This window comes from Aotus nancymaae, unplaced genomic scaffold (assembly GCF_030222135.1).
Source record: "Aotus nancymaae isolate 86718 unplaced genomic scaffold, 86718_ANA_hifiasm-v0.15.2.pri h1tg000122l, whole genome shotgun sequence".
NCBI classification, from domain to species: Eukaryota; Metazoa; Chordata; class Mammalia; order Primates; family Aotidae; genus Aotus; species Aotus nancymaae.
In genome coordinates, this window is record NW_026988537.1 from 1,617,740 (window position 1) to 1,637,102 (window position 19,363).

The window sequence follows — 19,363 nt, forward strand, 5'->3', positions numbered from 1 at the left end:
CCCAGTGGTGGTGGTCGCCAGGGTGCTTGTGTCATCTCTCCTCCAGGTCCAAGCAGCTCAGCACAAAGAGAGATACTCCATTTGTTTGGGAGAAATGAAGGGAAGAGAATAAGAGCCTCAGCTTAGTAATCCAGAGAATTCTTCTGGATTTTATCTAGGACCACCAAGGCAGTACCTCTATGAATCTGCAAGAAGCATGGCATTACTGTGCTTGAGGTGTCCTCTAATGTGGTGTGGCTGCAGTGATCAAAAACTTAAATCACAACACTGAAGGTCTTCTAAATACCTGGAAAACCTTCCCAAGATGGGTAGATACAAACAAGCCCAGACTGTGGAGGCTTCAATAAATATCTAACTCTTCAATGCCCAGACAGCAACAAACATCCACAAGGATCGAGACCATCCAGGAAAACATGACCTCACCAAATGAACTCAATAAAGTACCAGGGACTAATCCTGGAGAACAGAGATATGTCTCCTTTCAGAGAATTCAAAATAGCTGTTTTGAGAAAACTCAATAAACTTTAAGATAAACCAAAGAAAGAATTCAGAATTCTATCAGATAAAATATAACAAAGAAATTGAAATAGTTTAAAAAGAATCAAGCAGAATTTCTGAAGTTGAAAAATGCAGCTGACATACTGCAGAATGCCCCAGAGTCAACAGCACAATTGATCAAGCAGAAGCAATAGTGTTCTTGAAGACAGGCTCTTTGAAAATACCCAGTCAGAGGAGACAAAAAATAAAAAAGAATGAAGCACACCAAATAGCACCAAAGGGGCAAATCTAAGAGCTATTATCCTTAAAGGAGGTAGAGAGAGAGACAGAGGTAGAAAGTTTATTTAAAGGGATAATAACAGAGAACTTCCCAAATCTCTTAGAGAAACATATCAGTATTCACATATAAGAAGATTATAGAACACCGGGAAGATTTAACCCAAAAAAGACTACCTCAAGACATTTAATATTCAAACTCCCCATGGTCAAGGGCAAAGAATGAATCATAAAAGCATCAAGAGGAAAGAAGAACACACAATGCAGCTTCAGTATGCTTCCAGCAGACTTTTCAGTGGAAACGTAACAGGCCAGGAGAGAGGGGCATGACACATTTAAAGTGCTGAAGTGGAAAAAAACCCTTCTAACCTAAAGTAGTATATTCAGCAAAAATATCCTTCAAATGTGAAGGGGAAAAAAGGTATTCCCAGACAAAAGCTGAGGGATTACCTCAACAGCAGATCTGCCCTACAAGAAATACCAAAGGGAATACCTTAGTCTGAAATAAAGTGACGTTAATGAGCAATTAAAAAATCATCTGAAGGTACAAAACTTACTGGTAATAGTAAGTACACAGAAAAACACAATATTGTAACACTGTACATTGTGGTGTGTAAACTATCCATATGTTAAGTAGAAAGACAAAAAGATAAGCTGATAACTAATAATAACTACAACTTTTCTGAGATATAGACTGTACCATAAAATATACATAGAAGCAACAAACAGTTAAGCAGAGAGACAAAATTAAAGTGTAGAGTTTTTATTTGTTTTTGTTTATGTAGTCAGTGTTGTTGTCAATTTAAAATCATGGGTTATCAGATATTTGCAAGCCTTATGATAACCTCAAATCAGAAATCATACAACAGGTCAGGCACAGTGGCTATAAGGTCCAAAACTTTGGGAAGCCAAGATGAGTGGATTACTTCAGCTCAGGAGTTTGAGATCAGCCTGGGCAGTGTGGCTAAATCTCATCTCTATAAAATATGCAAAAATTATCTGGGCTTGGTGGCATGTGTCTGTACTCCCAGCTATACAAGAGGCTGAGATAGAAGGATCACTTGATCCTAGGAGATTGAGGCTGTAGTGTACCATGATTATGCCACTGCACTACAGCCTGGGAGACAGAGCAAGACACTATCTCAAAAAAAAAAAAATCATGTAAAAGATAAAGAAAAAATAAAAAGCAGGAAATTAAATCATACCACTGAAGCAGTGTCATTCATCTGGGTAATACCCAAGATTTGTTGTCCCATGGCCACATGAAACTATGACATGGGGCCAGGCACGGTGGCTCAGGCCTGTAATCCCAGCATTTTGGGAATCTGAGGTGGGCAGATCATGAAGTCAGGAAATCAAGACCATCCTGGCTAACACAGTGAAACCCCATCTTTAAATTTAAAAAAGAAAAGAAAAGAAAAAACTATGACATGGACATACCAGAGTGAGGTTAATAGCAGAAGTTTAATAGGTGAAAGAAAGAGAAGAGCTCTCTGCCCAGAGATGGGTCCTGGAGAAAAATGGGATGAGAGTTCTGTGGTGAAATGCAGGAAGTTTTATAGGTGAACTTGAAGAACCAGTATCTGATTTACATAGGGCATGAAAGATTGGTCAGAACAGGTGTGCCATTTGCATACCATGCAAAGAAGCTGGCCAGCCCACACCTAATCTTTTATTATTCAGATGGTTGGTGTCATGTTGCCTGCACCTGATTGTACATGTAGTGACAAAAGGGAAGATGGAGCCTCCACATTGAACATATCTAGCTTCCTTGTAGCCCCTTCCTATTGGCACAGCTGTCAGCATTCACCCTTGCAAGCCTCCAGCTTGCTTATCTGTGTCTGCAGCTTAATTTTTCAGGCTGGTCTTTGTTAGAATAGAAATGATTTGGGGACTGCTTTTTCTTAAAAGGTAAGCCTTGCCAAGGACTCCTTTTACCCACACTTATCTGCCTAAATAATTTCATTCTAGCTCCTATATCATATTTCTTCCCCCAGGAGTTGTAATCCTAACTGCTGTTAGGGGCTGTTGGATGATTATTCTTTCTGGCTACTTCCTGCTGAAGTGGGGTGTTGTGTGTGGGACAGCAGCTGGGACTCCTCCTGGGGTTGATCTAAGGGTCCTCGGAGGAAAGGCCTGTCTAGGCATGTCTATGCATTGTTCTGTCTGCAGCACCATTTGGAGTTTAATAGCTTCTCCCTTAGAAACAATAAATTTTACAAGAAGGTTTGGAATATATGGTTTGAATATGAGTATTAAGATTACTGCTATTAGTGGGGATACTATAGTCCATAACCATGACAGTAGAGTTTCTTTGTTATTTGTTAAATACTGGTTGGCTTCCACCAGATGTTGCTGTACTTTACCGGAAACATTAATATAAAAGTAACTTTTTTTGGATAGTGGCATTGGATTGGGTGGCTTGAGTATAACTGGCTAAATCTTTCATTCAATTATTAATCCTTTCATGACTTACACAGACCATTTATGACATGCTTAAACTTTCTGACTTGGCCTAAATATCCCTCTTTTTAAACAACCAATTATTTCTTTTAGAACAGGAATTTACCATACAAGATCCTTTATTATATAAAATCTCTTTTCTTTGTAACCCTTTTTGCATAGCTAGGGTGCACTGTTGATATTGTAGGAGCTAAAAGGTGTTAAATATTACCAAACCCAATAAAAAGTCCTGGCAGACTCAGTGATAGTAAAATTTTCATGCTTCTTTTTGGTAACAATTATCCCTGCTATAAGGATAATAATTAAGCAAAATTCTACCGGGGTGCTATGGTATATAGTCCTACTGTAAATAATTCCCACAAGGGTGGTGTAGCAGATAACTTCAATCTAAAATTTGCTCACCAAGATATAGAATTTCCCTTTGGAGGGGGTCTATGAAGTTACAAATGTAATCCCATGGATAATAAAAATCTCCCTGCAAGTATGAGTCAAAAAGAAGTTATAATATTTGATAGTGAATCTCAGGAGGAAAAGTAGAAATGACTGAAAGTATCTGGTAAGGTAAAGGTGGGACTGAGTAGGATGAGTAGCTCTCAGTCATTTACTTATCTTTTATAATTTTCACCTTAAGATCTTCTATTTCTTCACATTGATATCTAAAACGTTCCTCTGGGCTGTCCAGGTTTGCTCCCTCAGCTTTCCAGGCTTTGACAAAAGTATGATGTATCCAGGAGTTGATTCCAGTAACTTTTACTACCAAGGAAGTTGAAAGGACAATGGTGTAAGGCACTTCCCAGCTTGGACTTAGAGAGAGAAAGACAGAAGGGAGAACTTTTACCAATACCAGAAATCTGGGTAAAATAAAGGTAATCCTATTTATTGGGATTGGGCTTCTACTAGTTGAGTTCATTCCTTTTGAAAGTGAGCCAGAGAGGTTGCATGCTTAATTAATTCAGAGGTTTCCTGGTCTAATAAGAAATCATTAGTAAGGAAGGGCCATCCATACAGCATTTTGAAAGGACTCAGACCTAACTTTGAAGGGGTATTTCTTACAGTAAAGCCATTGGAAGAAGAGTGACCCAAGGAAGGTGAGTTTCTTGGGACAGTTTTCTGAGGTGTCTTTTGATAATATTGTTTGTCTTCTCTACCTTTCCTAGAGTCCTCAAGTGCAATGGAGATGATACTTTATGCCTAGTGCCTTTGAGACCTTCCATGTGGTGGTTGCCTTAAACAAGGGGGTGTTGTCACTTTGGAGGTACTTACGTAGACCAAAGCAGAAAGTTATTCCATTAACTAATGCTTTTATTACCTCAGAGACCTTTTCTGTATGGCATGGAAATGCTTCTACCCAGTTAGTGACAGTATCTACCCATATCAGGAGGTATTGGCTGCTCTTCATCTTTGGCATGTGGGTAAAATCTATCTGCCAGTCCTGCCCTGGATAGCTTCCCATCCTTTAGGTTTGAGGAAGAAGCAGCCACCTGTTGAGTGGATTATTTTTAAGACAGACTTCAGAAGCACTAGCAACCTGTTTAAGTTCTCTCCTGAAAACAATTTCTGGGCACACTGATAAGTTTTATCCTTTCCCAAGTGAAAAGCTTGGTGAAGGATCCTAAGGGCTTTCCACTGGCTGGAGGCTGGCAAGTGGAGTTTGACATCCTCTGACCATAGCCATCCTTAGGGCTGGAAAGTGTACCCTCAAGAGATGGTCCATCCTTTCTCTGCAGGCAAGTACTGAGACTTAATTTCTCTATGGAGCCTTTCCAGATTAGAGGGGCCTCAAATGTGTTGATGCCCTAAGACTTCCTTGCCACTGACTTGGCTGCCTGATCAGCTAACTTGTTTCCTTCAGCAATTTTATCTGTTCCCTTCTGACATCCCTTGCAATGCATCACTGCTACCTCTTGTGGAAGGAAAACTGAAGATAATAACCTGCTAATTTCCTGGTGGTATTTTATAGGGGATCCATTAGCAGTAAGAAAGTGTCTTTCCTTCCACATGGCATCATGAGCATGAAGGACTAAGAAAGCATACTTGGAATTGTTGTAAATGTTAGCTACATTTCTCTTGTTTAATTCAAGTGATCTTGTAAGAGCTATCAGTTCAGCTAGTTGAGTGTTTGTGCCTGGAATGAGGGGTACACCTTCAGTAACATCATTCAGAGTGACTACTGTATATCCTGCCTTATGGACTGCTTGTTCTGTGAAGAAACTTCCTTCTGAGAAGAGGGCCCAGTCTGGATTTTCTAGGGGAGTTTCCCTGAGATTCTCCCTGGCTGCATGTGTTTGTACCGCAACTTGCTCACATTCATGTTCAGCTTCCCCAGTTTCCTAGGTGGGGAAAGTGACTAGGTTTAGCTGAAAACAAGTTTTTAACTGAACTGCTGACTCTTCTAACAGCAAAGCCTGATACTTCAGAAGCCAGCTGTCTGTTAGCCAAAGGCTCCCCATAGAAGACAGCAATCCTGCTACATTATATGGGATATAAACAGTTAAGCCATTTCCCAGGGTTAATTTGGAGACCTCTGGTCTCAGAAGGGCCACCATAGCAACTATTTGGAAGCATGCTGGCCATACTTGAGCCACCAAATCAAGTTTCTTACTCAGGTAGCCTACTCGTTGAGCTGTCCTTGGGCTTGAGTTAAAACTCCCAGGGCCATTCTATTCCTTTCTGATAAAGTTTGAAGGCCCTCCTTATAAGAAGGCTTAAGTAAGACTTGCTTTAACTGGATAAAGGCCTTCTGGACTTCAGGTTCCCAGGTTAGAAGATAAGTTTTAGCCATTTGAGTTCTTTTATGAGATCACATAATGAGAGAGCTATCTCACCATACCCAGGTATACATAGTCCACAAAATCCTGTAATGCCCAAATATCCTCTTAGTTGCTTGAGGGCTTTAGGGAGGGGGAAGGAGGAAATGGGCTTAATCCTTTCTTCCCCTAATGCTCTGGTCCCTTCAGACAGCTCTAAATCCAGGTACTTCACTGAGGTTTTGCAAAGTTGGGATTTAGATTTTAGTCTTATATTCACTGTTGGCTAAGAAATTAAGAAGAGCTTCATGCTGGGCATGGTGGCTCATGCCTGTAATCCCAACACTTTGGGAGGCTGAGGCAGGTGAATCACCTGAGGTCAGGAGTCCCAGACCAGCCTGGCCAACATGGTGAAACCCCATCTCTACTAAAAATACAAAAATTAGCTGGGCATGGTGGTGTGTGTCTGTAATCCCAGCTACTTGGGAGGCTGAGGCAGGAGAATCACTTGAACCCAGGAGGCCAAGGTTGCAATGAGCCGAGATCGCCCCTTGGCACTCCAGCCTGGGTGGCAAGAATGAAATCCATCAAGAAAGAAAGAGAGGGAGGGAGAGAGGGTGGGAAGGAGGGAGGGAAAGAGGGTGGAAGGGAGGGAGGGAAGGAAAGGGAAAAAAGAAAAGAAACAAGAGCTTCAGTGCTTTTCTGAGAAGCTTCCTCAGTTGGGACACAGAGCAGTATGTCATCTACATATTGCAAGGCCATGACCTGAGGATGAGAAAACTCAGGAAGATCCTTCGACAATTCCTGTCCAAAAATGTGGACTCTCAAAATCCCTGAGGCAGCACCACCCATGTTAACTGGGGGGTTTGGCCAGAGGGATCTTTGAAGGCACATAGGTATTGACACTCAGAATGTAACAGTATACAGAAAAAGACATCCTCTAAATCTAGGACTGTGAACAATTTAGTTCTCTCAGATATTTGAGTCAGTATGGTATAGGGATTAGGGACCACTGGATGAATTGGGACTATGACCTCATTAATGAGGTGGAGGTCCTGAACTTGTCACCATTCCCCATTGGGTTTTTTGGACCCCTAATATTGGAGTACTGCAGGGCTGTTACAGGGTTTGAGGAGCCCCTGCAGCCTCAGGTTATTAATAACGGCTTCTAGCCCTTTCCTGCTTCTGACTTTAGGGGATATTGTCTCTAGTTAGGAAAATAACTGGGATCCTTGAGATGGACCTGGACTGACCTAGCAGTTACAGCTCAACCTATTCCTTTAATTGCCCACACTTCTGGATTAATATTAGCTTCTACCAGCGGGAGACAAAGAGTTTGTCCCAGAGCTAAAAGGATGTTGGCCCCCAAGTGAGCTAAAATGGGAATGAGACTTTCAGGCATAATTAAGAAGGCATGTGTAAATAATAGGTCTCCCCCCAACTACAATTAAGGGACCGAGAAAAATATCGGGTTAGAACCTTTCCTGAGATACCCCTTATGGTCATGCTATGGGAAGAGGGGAGACCTGGATTAGAGAGGAGAAGAGAGAAGCTGGGTCCAATGTCCAGAAGGAGGTCCACCTTCCTTCTTTCCATTTTCAGCATCACCCAGGGCTCCTGTGCAGTAATGGCAGTTTGAGCCACTGGAGCTGGGGTTTGAGTTCCAGAACCTGGTAGTCCTGTTGGACCATCTGTGTGACTGGTTCTGAACCTGGTGACCTCTGTCTCCAGGGGCCCCCACCACTGGCTGGACAGGGTCATGGTGGCTTTTTCTTATTACCTTGGCACGCATAATGCCCTGACTTGCCACATGGATAGCAACTAGCAGATGCACCTCAGGGATCCTGAATTTTCAAGCTTGCAAAGCAGCTACTTGAGGCTCTGTCCTTTTCTTGTGTTTCTTTGCTTTCTCTTGGTCCTCCTCCTGGTCTCTATTATAAAAGGCTGAGGTGGCCACCCTCAGGAGGTTTTCCAAGGTGCTATCTAGTTCTGTAGCCTTCTTTTGCAGTTTCATTCTAATATCAGGAGCTGCCAGTATAATAAACTTGTCATTTAGGGTTAGCTGTTCCTAGACTGAATCAGGAAATAAGAAGATGTGTTTTATTAGTGCCCCTCTCAGCCTTTCCATAAAGGTTTCAGGATTCTCATCTGGCTTTTGGTCTATCATGGACAGCTTAGAGTAATTAAAAGGCTTGGGGATAGTTCCTCATAGGCCCTCCAATATGCACATTAAAAAGTGTTTCCTAGGCCAGGTGTGGTGGCTCATGCCTGTATTCCCAGCACTTTGGGAGCTCGATGGGTGGATCACAAGGTCAGAGTTTTGAGACCAGCCTGGCCAACATGGTGAAACCCCATCTCTACTAAAAATACAAAAATTAGCCGGGCGTGGTGGCATGGACCTGTAATCCCAGCTACTCGGGAGGCTGAGGCAGGAGAATCACTTGAACCCAGGAGACAGAGGTTACAGTGAGCCAAGACTATCCCATTGCACTCCAGCCTGGGTGACAGAACAAGACTCCATCAAATAAATAAATAAAGTGTTTCCTTTTCCATTCATCTGTGGCATCACTGGGGTTTCAATCAGGGTTGTCAACAGGTACTGCCTCTCTTCCTGTTGGGAATAATAGTTTCCCTATTTCTTCACTTTCTCCATCTTCTCTTTTCTTTTTTGGCCTGTAATGGGAGACATATTACTCATATCCAAATTTTTCTGCTGCCTGCAGAACTGCCTGTTTTTCAGCTGCGTTAGGGTTTGGTTTATGAGCAGCATAATATCCCTCCATAAGAGGTCAAACACCTGAGTTGAATTTTGGAAAACTTCTATATACCGATCAGGGTCATCAGAAAATCGGCCTTAGTCTCCTTTTATTTGCCTAATGTCCTGCAATGAGAAGAGAACTTGAATCCTAGTGATATCACCTCTATGGCCATTTTCTGTAGGGGTAAGAGTGAAGTGAGGGAGTGGGGAGTTTTGGAGATGGTGGAGCTGGAGGAGCTGATGACATGTTTGAAGAGGGCCCCAAATAATGGGAACAAAAAGAGCCTGGACAGTCAATAGCTGCCTCAGATGGTTCTCCTGGGAGTTGCTTCTCTAGTTTGGGGGAATCATTTCCTTTGTGCCTGCCGGATATGACTGCTAAAACAGCTGAGTCAGTTGTGCAAAGCTTGCAAAGGTCTGGGTTGTCTTGCAGGGCAAGACAAAGAAAGCCTGTACATAGGGGACTTTGAACCATTTGCCCTCCTGTCTAAAGAAAAGATCTAATTGTTGGATAGTATTAAAATCAAGGCTCCCCTCTGTAGGCCAGGCTGGTTTATGATGGTAAGAATGCCATACCCTTATGCAAAAGAAAATGAGCTGCTTTTTCTTCAAAATCTTGGGATCAAAGGAGTCCCAGTGCTTCAGAATGCATTCCAGAGGAGTGTAGGCTGAAAATAGTCTGTTACCCATCTAGAAAGAGAAGCAAGAAAGAAGCGTCCCTTTAGTCTTTTTTTCCTTCCCTGGAATGGCCCAGAGTGGAGGGGAAGACAGTAGGGGCATCCCCCCAACTATTTTTCCTGCTTGGTTCTCTGAGCCCCAACATCTGTTAAAGGAGTTGCCCATGGTTGCAGGCATGACCCTCAGCCATGGAACCAGAGGAACTAAGCAATTGGGATTAGTCACAGTTACCAATATGACTCTAGTCCTCTGCTTGTGATTTCCCTTTGACTTGGCTCCCCAATAGATGGATCTCAGGAAAGACTATGTAAGAGTTACATTTGGATAAGGTCCCTTAATGGAGGAAGTTTGCTAGTTTGAGCTCTTTAACTTGTTATTATGGCCTGTACTAAAGTATCTCTTCTCAGGTAGTGGCTCTTGTTAACTTCTGGACTTAAAATCCCCTTACTATTTAAGTATTGTTTTAATTGGAGCCAGAGTAGGTGCCTTAAAAGAATGTAGGGACCGAATGGCAGTTTTCCTGCTGATGGGACAGTATTGAGACTAAAATTTGGTTTCAGAGGACATTTTCCTCTTCATTGTTGAGTTTTCACATTCACAGAAGTGGCATAAACCCTAGTCTGTGGTAGAGGGGCACAAAAAGGGAGGAGAATTGGGAAGCTAGAGTGTTTCAGCAAAGGGTCAACAATGTGCCTAATGGAGAAGATTCCTACTCTACTAGATGGTGCTGTTGACCTTGAAATACCACATGCTCTCCAGACCAAGTGTAGAGAGACGCTTACTGCAGAACAGTCATGGGGGAGCCCTCTGTTCCTAGAAAATCACAAAATTGGCAATCCCTTGAGCTGTATTCCCAATTACTATGGCATTTCCTGATCTTGCCTAACAGGATTACTTCCCTATACTGTAAAAATTCCTGCAGCATTGCATACAGAGAATGGATAGGAGAAATAATGGCCATGAAAGAAGGAAAATTGTGATAGGAAAAGATTGAAGATTCTGTTTCCATCACCCTTTGGGCTGTCAGAGGCTAGAGTTAGTCCAGAAGCCTTCAGTTGACACCAGGGTGTTGCCCTGAGCAGAAACCCTCAGTTGCCTCTCGACCTCTTTTAGCCCATGCCAATGGCTAGGCTCTCCATGAAAGGAAACCAGTTGAAAACAAAGCCAACATTTCCTAGCACCGTGAGGACACTGGGTGATTTGCTAAGTTCCCCCTGGCAAGCCTGTCCCCTGAGTCTTGTAAGATTGGCAGCCATGCTAACCATTTTTAAATGGCTGACAGGGTCCCAGTGTTTGGTTTGATTTTAAAATGGAGGGCAAAAGGCCTCGAAATGAAAGAAAAGATTTGGGGTCTGATCCTATACTCACCCTTCTGATGAATCTACCTCAAATCCCAAGTGGGCCCCCACAATGAAGCAGCATCATTCATCTGGGGTAATACCCAGGGTAATTTTCCCATGACCACAGAAAACTAGGATGCAGACACACCAGAGTGAGGTTAAGAGTGGATGCTTAATAGGTAAAAGAAAGAGAAGAGCTCTCTGTGCAGAGGGGTCCCAGAGAAAAATGTGTTGCCAGTTCCATGGTGAAGCGCAGGAAGTTTTATAGATGAGCTTGAGGAGGTGGTGTCTGATTTAAATAGGGCACACAAGATTGGTCAGACCAGTTATGCCATTTGCATAGTATATGAAGAAGGTGGCTGCCCCACCCTATTATTATGCAGATGAGTTCTCTACCTGGGTGGTGCCATGTTGCTTGCTCCTTACTGTACACATGGTGACAAGAAATTCTTAAGGGAAGATGGAGCCTCCATGTTGAATATACTTGGCTTCCAGGTAGCCCTTTTTTATTTGCAAAGCTGCTGGCATTCACCCATGCAAAGCTTCCAGCTAGCTTATCTGTGTCTCCAGCTGAATTTTTCAGGATACTCTTTGTTAGAAAAGAAATTACCAGGGAGCTGCTTTTTGTTAAAAGAAAAGCCCTGCCAAAGACTCCTTTCACCCACACTATCTGCCTAAATAATTTCTTTCTACCTCCTGTATTAGCAGTAAAGAAAATCACTTTCACTAAAAGAAAGAGAAGGAAGAGAGGGAGAGAAGACCACAAAACAATCAAAAAACAAATAACAAAATGGCAGGAACAATTCCCTACTTATCAATAATAACATTACATGTAAATGGACCAAACTCTCCAATCGAAAAAGACCCAATGTTCTATTGCCTACAAAATCACAGCAGGATTTTTTGTAGAAATTCATAAACTAATGAATTTTAGATTCGTGCTGACACTTTAAAGATCTACAAAGCCAAAACAGTGTTGAAAAACAAATACAAAATTAGAGGACTCAGTATTTGAATTCAAGATTAGTATCCAGAAATAGACCCACACATATATGGTCGATTGATTTTCAAGTTCTAAAGGTAATTCACTAGAAAAAAAAAAAAAAAAAGACATCTTTTAATAAAGTATGCTGGTACAAGTCAATATCCATATGGGAAAAAAAACTCAATCTATACCTCACGTCGTAAACATTAACTAACTAAAAAATGAATCCTATATCTAAATGTAAAATCTAAAACTTTTAAATGTAAAATCTAAAGCTTTAAGTGTTAAATATAAAATTTAAAACTAGAAGAAAACAAAGGAGAAAAATCTTTGTGATATTGGGTTAGGCAAAGATTTCTTTGATGTTACACCAAAATTATGATCCATAAAAGAAAAAAGTTTGTAATTTAGACATTATCAAAGTTAAGAACTTATGTTCACATATCTGAAGAGGACTTGTAATCCTAATATGTAAAGAACTCTTAAAACTCAAGAATACCAAAGCATCTCAGTTTTTAAGAAAAATGTCCAAAGATTTGGACCCTTCACCAAAGAAGATTTATACGTAGCAAATAAATACATGAAAAGGTGTTCAATATCATCAAACATTAGCAGGGAAATGAAAATTCAAAGCTGGTCACAGTGGCTCATGCTTGCAATCTCAGCACTTTGGGAGGCCAAGGCCGGGGGATTGCTTCAGACTAGAAGTTCAAGATCAGCCTGGATAATACAGCAAGAACCTGTCTCTACAAAAATTTTTAAAAAGTTTTTTTTGAAAAAAATTCAATCCATGATAAAATACTGCTACATATCTATTAGAGTGTCTAAAATTAAAGACTGAGCATACCCGGGGTATTCAGGATTCTCAAGAGAAGTAGAATGAATAGGGTGTGTGTGTATATAAAGAGAGAGATTTATTATAAGGAATTGGCTCATGATTATGGATGATGGCAAGTGTGCCAAAATCTGCAGTGTAGGCTGGCAAGGTAGAGATCCAGGAGAGTGAATGGTACAGATGAAGTCCACAGGCAGTATGCTGGAGAATTCCCTATTGCTTGAGGGGGATGGCCTTTTGGTTCTAGGAAGGCCTTCAACTCATTGGATGAGCCCACCCACATTATGGAGGGCAATCTGCTTTACTGAGTTCACTAATTTAAATGTTAACCTCATCCAAAAACACACGTATGTTGACATATAAAAATAACCATCACCCCAAGTGTTGGCAATGATGTGGAACAACTGGAACTCTCATACCTTGCTCTAGGGAATGTACAATGGCACAGTCACTTGGGAAAATAGTTTGACAATTTCTTCTAAATTTAAATATACGTGTATGTTATGACACAGCAGTTCCACAACTAAAAGATAAATTTATTTTCCCTCCAAATTTATATACACAGATGTATATAGCAGTTTTATCCATAACCAAAAACTAGAAACAACACAAATGTCTTTGAATTGATGAATTGATAAGTAAATTCTGGAAGAGCCACACAATAGAATACTGCTCAGCAATAAGGAATGAACTGCTGATACATAAACGACATGGACAGATCTCAAATGCATAATGCTAAATGAAGTTGGATTCAAAGGGCTGTATATTATAGCATTCTATTCATGTAACATTGGAGAAAAAGCAAAGCAATTGGGAAAGAAATAGATCAGTGGTTGCCAGACTGTGGAGGTGGGGGAAGTTGACTATTAAGGGACACAAAGGAATCTTGGGGGATATTGGAAATGGTCTGTACCTTAATCGTGGTGGTGGTTACAAATGGTATACATTTGTCAAAACTCTGAACTGTACTCTAAATCAGCTAAATTTTATTCTATGTGAAGTGTACCTTAGTAAAGCTGGCTTTTAAAAATAAAAAGATTGGTATAAATGGAAAAAACATTCAGCTTATTTTTTAGTCCCAGTTCTTCCTGTACCCTTGGGTGACATGGGGATACTAGTCTCATACCACTGCAGGCCTGAGTTTCCTCATCTATAAAATGAAAAATGAGACAACATTTAAGTCCACTTTAAAATGAATACGTTGAACTCCTTTATAAAAGTTTTAGAAAGTAATTAAAAATTCCATGTGGATTAAACATCTAAATGTGAATGGCAAAATTATAAAACCTTTAGAAGTTATTTACAAGAGAATATTCTTATGGTTTCAGGGTAGGAAAAGATTTTTAAACAAGACACACACAAAAAATAAACTATGAAGGAAAAGATCAAACATTTAAATTAAGAACCTCTGTTCATCAAAAGATACCAGTGGAAAACAATTACCATATACTAGAGAAAGACATAACCACCAAAGAATACAAACCAAGAACAAAGAACTCCTATAAATCAATTTTTTAAAAGGAAAATATATGTCCACTTTGGAAAATAATTTGGCCTTATATAGTACAGATAAGTATACACCTACTATATAGCTAATACTAGCTATATACCCTAAGAAATTCTTTCACGTGTACTTCAGGAGACATTTGTCTTACTTCCAAGGTCCTTTGGGTTGTTGTTAGAATTCAGTTCCTTGTGGTAGTCGGACTGAGGCTTCTGTTCCCTTGTTATGTGCTCCTCTTCATCTTCAAGCAAACAACACAGTGTCAGGTCCTCCTGATGCTTCAAAGTGACTTTCTCATCTGCCTTTTATTCTGCAGCATCTAGAGAACCTATTACTAAAACCTCATGTGATTAGATTAGCTCCACCCCCACCCTTTTCCTAAGGCAGGATCTCACTGTGTTGCCCAGGCCATAGTCCAGTGGCATGATCATGGCTCACTGCAGCCTTCTCCTACCTCAGCCCCCCGAGTAGCTGGGACTACATCTGGCCAATTTTTTTATTTTTTGTTGAGACAGGGTTTCACCATGTTCCTCAGGCTGGTCTCATACTCCTGAGCTCAAGAGATTCTCCCTCCTCAGCCTCCTAAAGTACTGGGATTACAGGCATGTGCCATCTTAAGACCTTTGCTTAAGGTGAACTAATTAGTAACCTTAATTGCAAATGAAAAGTCCCTTTATGGCAAAACTTAGAGTAGTGTTTGATTGAGTAACCAAGAACAGGAATCTTGGCAGGACATTTTTTTAAAAAATCTTTTTCTGAGAAAGCATCTCACTCTTGCCCAGGCTAGAGTGCAGTGGCCTGATGTTGGCTCACTGTGGCCTTGAACTCCTGGGCTCAGGCAAACCTCCGGGGTAGCTGGGACTACAGGCATGTGTCACTATGCCTGGCTAATTTTGTTTATTTTTTTGTAGAGACAGGGTCTCGCTGTGTTGCCTGGGCAGGTCTTGAACTCCTGGGCTCAAGCAATCCTACCACCTCAATCTCCCAAAGTGCTGGGATTACAGGTGTGAACTGCTGCCCTAGCCTTGGCAGGACATCTTTAGAATTCTACTTACCGCAGTTACTATTTATGTCAACAAGGGTTTCAATAATTGAGGACTTGCTATTTTCATGACATCGTGCTGGTACCTGAAGATTTAAAATATGTAGTCAACCAACTTCAAAGAATATAATCTAGTGTGCCATCAATACAAAAGAAGCATTTGTATAGAATGTGGTTCTGTGTAGAATTTGTTTTTAAATACTTTTCGAATTATTTAATCTGGGTTTAATCAATTCTTCAAAATTATTCTGTTCACTTTAGTTTTTTTAATAAACCCTGCCTATTGTCTGGATTTATTAATATTTATGTGCTAATATTGATAAACCATAGATTAACAGTTTTTCAAAAATCTCTTTTCAATAAGTAAAAACAATTCTTCTGGGGTGGGGCATGAAAACCTGTAAAACAAAATTTGCCAAACTGAGATTTAAGACTTGAGATAAATCTCTCTTATGCCCACTGTATTACTGCAATGCAGGCATTTGAGTCACCTCCTATACAATACGCCAATTTTCTCATATTTAAGTGAGCTAAAGAGAAATGTGCTACAACAGTAGAAGCATTTTAACCTGATAGCCAAATCAGCTAAGTGTTTAGTGATTTAAATGTATTTCTCAATAATATTTTCCTAGTCTGATCATAATTCCATTTGCTTTATTGAGTTTAGATATCCTCATATATTGTGATTCATTTGAGAAGTTAATGGACTCAACATTTTACGATAGTCGTGCTATTGAGAGTAGTTAGGAAGACAGAAGGCTTTTGGTTCAAGTCATTTTTCTTTAAATAGAGAGCTCAATAAGCCATTTCCTCACGTTGAAATAAAAGCAGTTTAAACTCTGTTTAATGCAGATTAAATTCTGGCCTAGAAAAGAGAGAGAGAGTATGTGTGTGTATAAAAGGAGCCATGCAAACAATATTTGATACATCTAAACTTTAGTAAAATGCAAGAAGTTTGACAAGCTTTTAGGATTCATTTTGGTTTATATTGTATTACCCTGATCAGTATATTACTTGCTTTCTGAAAGAAAGTTTGCCTGTTTTCAGATGTGAAGGTGATCAGAAGAAGCCTCCCTGAAATATGTCACTTTGGCATAAAGATTACTTTGAGCTGGAGGCAACTGAGGAACAGAAGATGCAGGAAAAGCTCTACAAATAGAACATAAATTTCCATGTTGTAAAGGCAATTTCTATTTATACAGATATCCTCCTCTCTGGTACCAGAAAGAGGATACCAACTCTGGAGTCAACTCCCATCTCCTGAGATGACTTAAATCTGCGTAAGTCACCTTCCCACACAACCTATCCCTCACCTCAAGTTCAGAACCCCTTTCTCCATACTTCGTTAAGATGATATGTAAGTCTTTGGGTCTTTTGGCCTTTTGGGGCTTTGATCACTTTTCTATGATGCTCCAATATGCTTACATAATAAACTTCACTCTTGTTAATTTGTCTTTTGCTAGTTTAATTTGTATGGCCCCAGGTACTGAACCTAAGAGGATAGGGGAAAAGGTTTTTCCTCCCCTACAAGTGGTAGTTATTTTAACCTGTTGAATTCACGGCAAAATGGTTGGCTTTTTTTTCTGCAGTCTACTTGACTTTTCTGCCCCATTTGACACTGTAGACTATCATGCCTTGATGCTCTCTCGTCTGTGATCTCCTCAATGCCGTTTTCTGAGGCCCTCCCTAACTCTGATAGTTCTTACTTTGGGCTCTCTCGCTGTCTCTAGATGTCGCACTGCTTTCCTTGGACCTCTTCGTTTTTCTGTGGCATGCTTCCTTGATGGCCTTATCTATTCTCCTAGCTTCATTTATTGATTCCCAAATCTGTTTCTCAAATGCCAACCTCAACCTTGAATTCCAAATTTGTATTTGTACAAATACAAATGATCTTATGTTCCTATTCTTAGTTAATGGTGTCATCATCTACCCATTTTCCCAAGCCAGAAATCTCAGAGTTATTCTTAATTCCTCCCCCTCGCACTCCTTTCATATTCAGTTACTAATTTTGAAATTCTCCTTCAGAAACACCTTCAGGCTAAGCCATCTTTTCCATCCTATCTGCCAATGCTTTGGATTAGGTTTGCATCCTCTCTCCCTTGCACTAACAAAACAGCCAGCTTTTTACTCACGCTGATCTAGTCCATCCTTTACAGCACCAGAAGTGCAACAGTGAAAGAATCTTGTCAATACCATGGCTTGTTTTTGCATACTGAATAATGCCTTAGGCTAGCTAACAGCTCACAATATGGTTAGTTATCTTATGATCAGTTTGGATTGTTGTAGCTATATCAAACATATTACTCTTTACTGATCACTAAAAACAATGTGAAAAAAAGAGGCTTTATCTTAGGAATGTGAGCCCCTATAAATTATCAGACCCCAAGAGGCATTATAATCAAACTGCAGTTACTTCACTTCCCCTTGAGCGAAATAATTCTTTCCCTTTTTTTTTTATTTTGAGACAGAGTCTCATTCTGTCATGCAGGCTGGAGTTCAGTGGCGTGATTGATCTCAGCTCACTGCCACCTCCGACTCCCAGGTTCAAGAGATTCTCATGCGTCAGCCTCTCTAGTAGCTGGGACTACAGGTGCATGACATCATACCTGGCTAATTTTTATATTTTTAGTAGAGGCAGAGTTTCACCATCTTGGCCAGGCCGGTCTCAAATTCCTGGCCTCAAGTGATCCACCTGCTTTGGCCTCCCAAAGTGCTGGGATTACAGGTCTGAGCCACTGCACTCAGCCAAATAATTGTCTCTTGATGCCACCTGCTATGTGGCCCCAAGGCTGACACCAAGAAGCCATGAAATGCTACAGCTGGACACCAGAACTCTTATAATATTGTTCAATAATGTACAGTCACTCACTTAATGATATCTCTGTAAACCGATGAGAATTCCTGTCAGCATTTATTATTATTACTTTTTAGACAAGGTCTCTGTCCCCCAGGCTAGAGTACAGTGGCACAACCTCAGCTCACTGCTGCCTCGACCTCCTGGGTTCAAGCATTTCTCCCACGTCCACCTTCTGAGTAGTTGGGAATACAGCTGTAGGCACCACCATGCCCAGCTAATTTTTGTATTTTTTTTATACAGGCAGCATCTCATTATGTTTCCCATGCTGGTCTTAAAGTTCACCACCTCATCCTCCCAAAATGCTGGGACTACAGACATGAGCCACTACACCAGCGTGTCAAAAAACTTTCTATCAGTCCATTCCTGTTTTTTTTTCCTTTAAAAACTTGCTTGTAACTGAGGCTGATGGAGCTCATATCTAAGGTAATTGGGTCTGAGTCTTTAGAACAACTGTCCTCATCTTGGCTCAAGTAAACTTTTTTTTTTTTTGTCCTGAGATAGGGGTCCTGCTATGTTGCCCAGGCTGGTCTCGAACTTCTGGGTTCAAGCAATCCTCTGCTTCAGCCTTCTGAATAGCTGGGATTAGAGGTATGTGCCATTGTGCCCAGCTCAAGTAAACTCTTTAAATTATATTTTGTGCCTTAGCATCTACTTTTAGGTCAACGATAGTAAAGAATAAAAGTGAAGATTTTTAACACTGGATTAAGTAGCAAATTCATAAAAAGTAATGTCAAGCTCTGCAAAGAGCTATCTTAGTATAAATAAAAGGATGGTCTTTACATATAAACTGTAAGGAAAGGACTTCTAGTTGAATAATATTTTTCCAAGTATTAATATGTAAATAGCAATTAATAGTGTCATACATGAGCGAGTTGAAGAAAGTACCACACTCTGAGATTGAATCAGGAGTCCTTTATTTGCCGGCGACTGAGAGACGGCTAATGCTCAAAATTCTCTTGGCCCTGAAGAAGGGTCTTTTGTTTTCTTTTATACCTTGCTTAAAGGAGGGGAGGGGGAGCCTAGCTAAAGCAGAACAAGCAAAAAGTTAAAAGGACAAACTACTACAGGAAGATATACAGTTGTATATGTGGACACATTCCAAGGAGCGGTTGATACCGTCAGCAAACGCATCCCTAGGTGTGGCTGGTACAGCTTTACTCAGTATCTTATCAGTAAGGACATTCCTGGGTCTGCTTGGAGTCAGCTTAACCCAGCTACGTGCTCAGGGGAAGGGAAGAGAAGCCGGGGAAGTGAGGAAGCTAAGATGGAGTCTGTCCAGCTCAAAAAGCTAGGAAAGAGAGAGTCCGTTAGGCTAACAAAAGGTAGGTTATCACAATAGCATCATGATGATTCATCTGCAGAGTTAAATTCCCGTGTGGA

At 40.7% G+C, this 19,363-nt stretch overlaps 1 protein-coding gene across 2 annotated transcripts in view; it reads left to right on the forward strand.

Annotated features, from left to right (window-relative positions):
• Nucleotides 1–16,565, forward strand: part of CCDC18 (coiled-coil domain containing 18) — a 139,726-nt gene extending 123,161 nt beyond the window's left edge. For both annotated transcript variants that reach the window (XR_010340662.1, XR_010340663.1), the window contains exon 31: nt 16,174–16,565. The gene's annotated coding sequence lies outside the window, so the exon portion shown is untranslated. The remainder of the gene's footprint in view (nt 1–16,173) is intronic.
• The last annotated feature ends 2,798 nt before the right edge of the window (nt 16,566–19,363 follow it).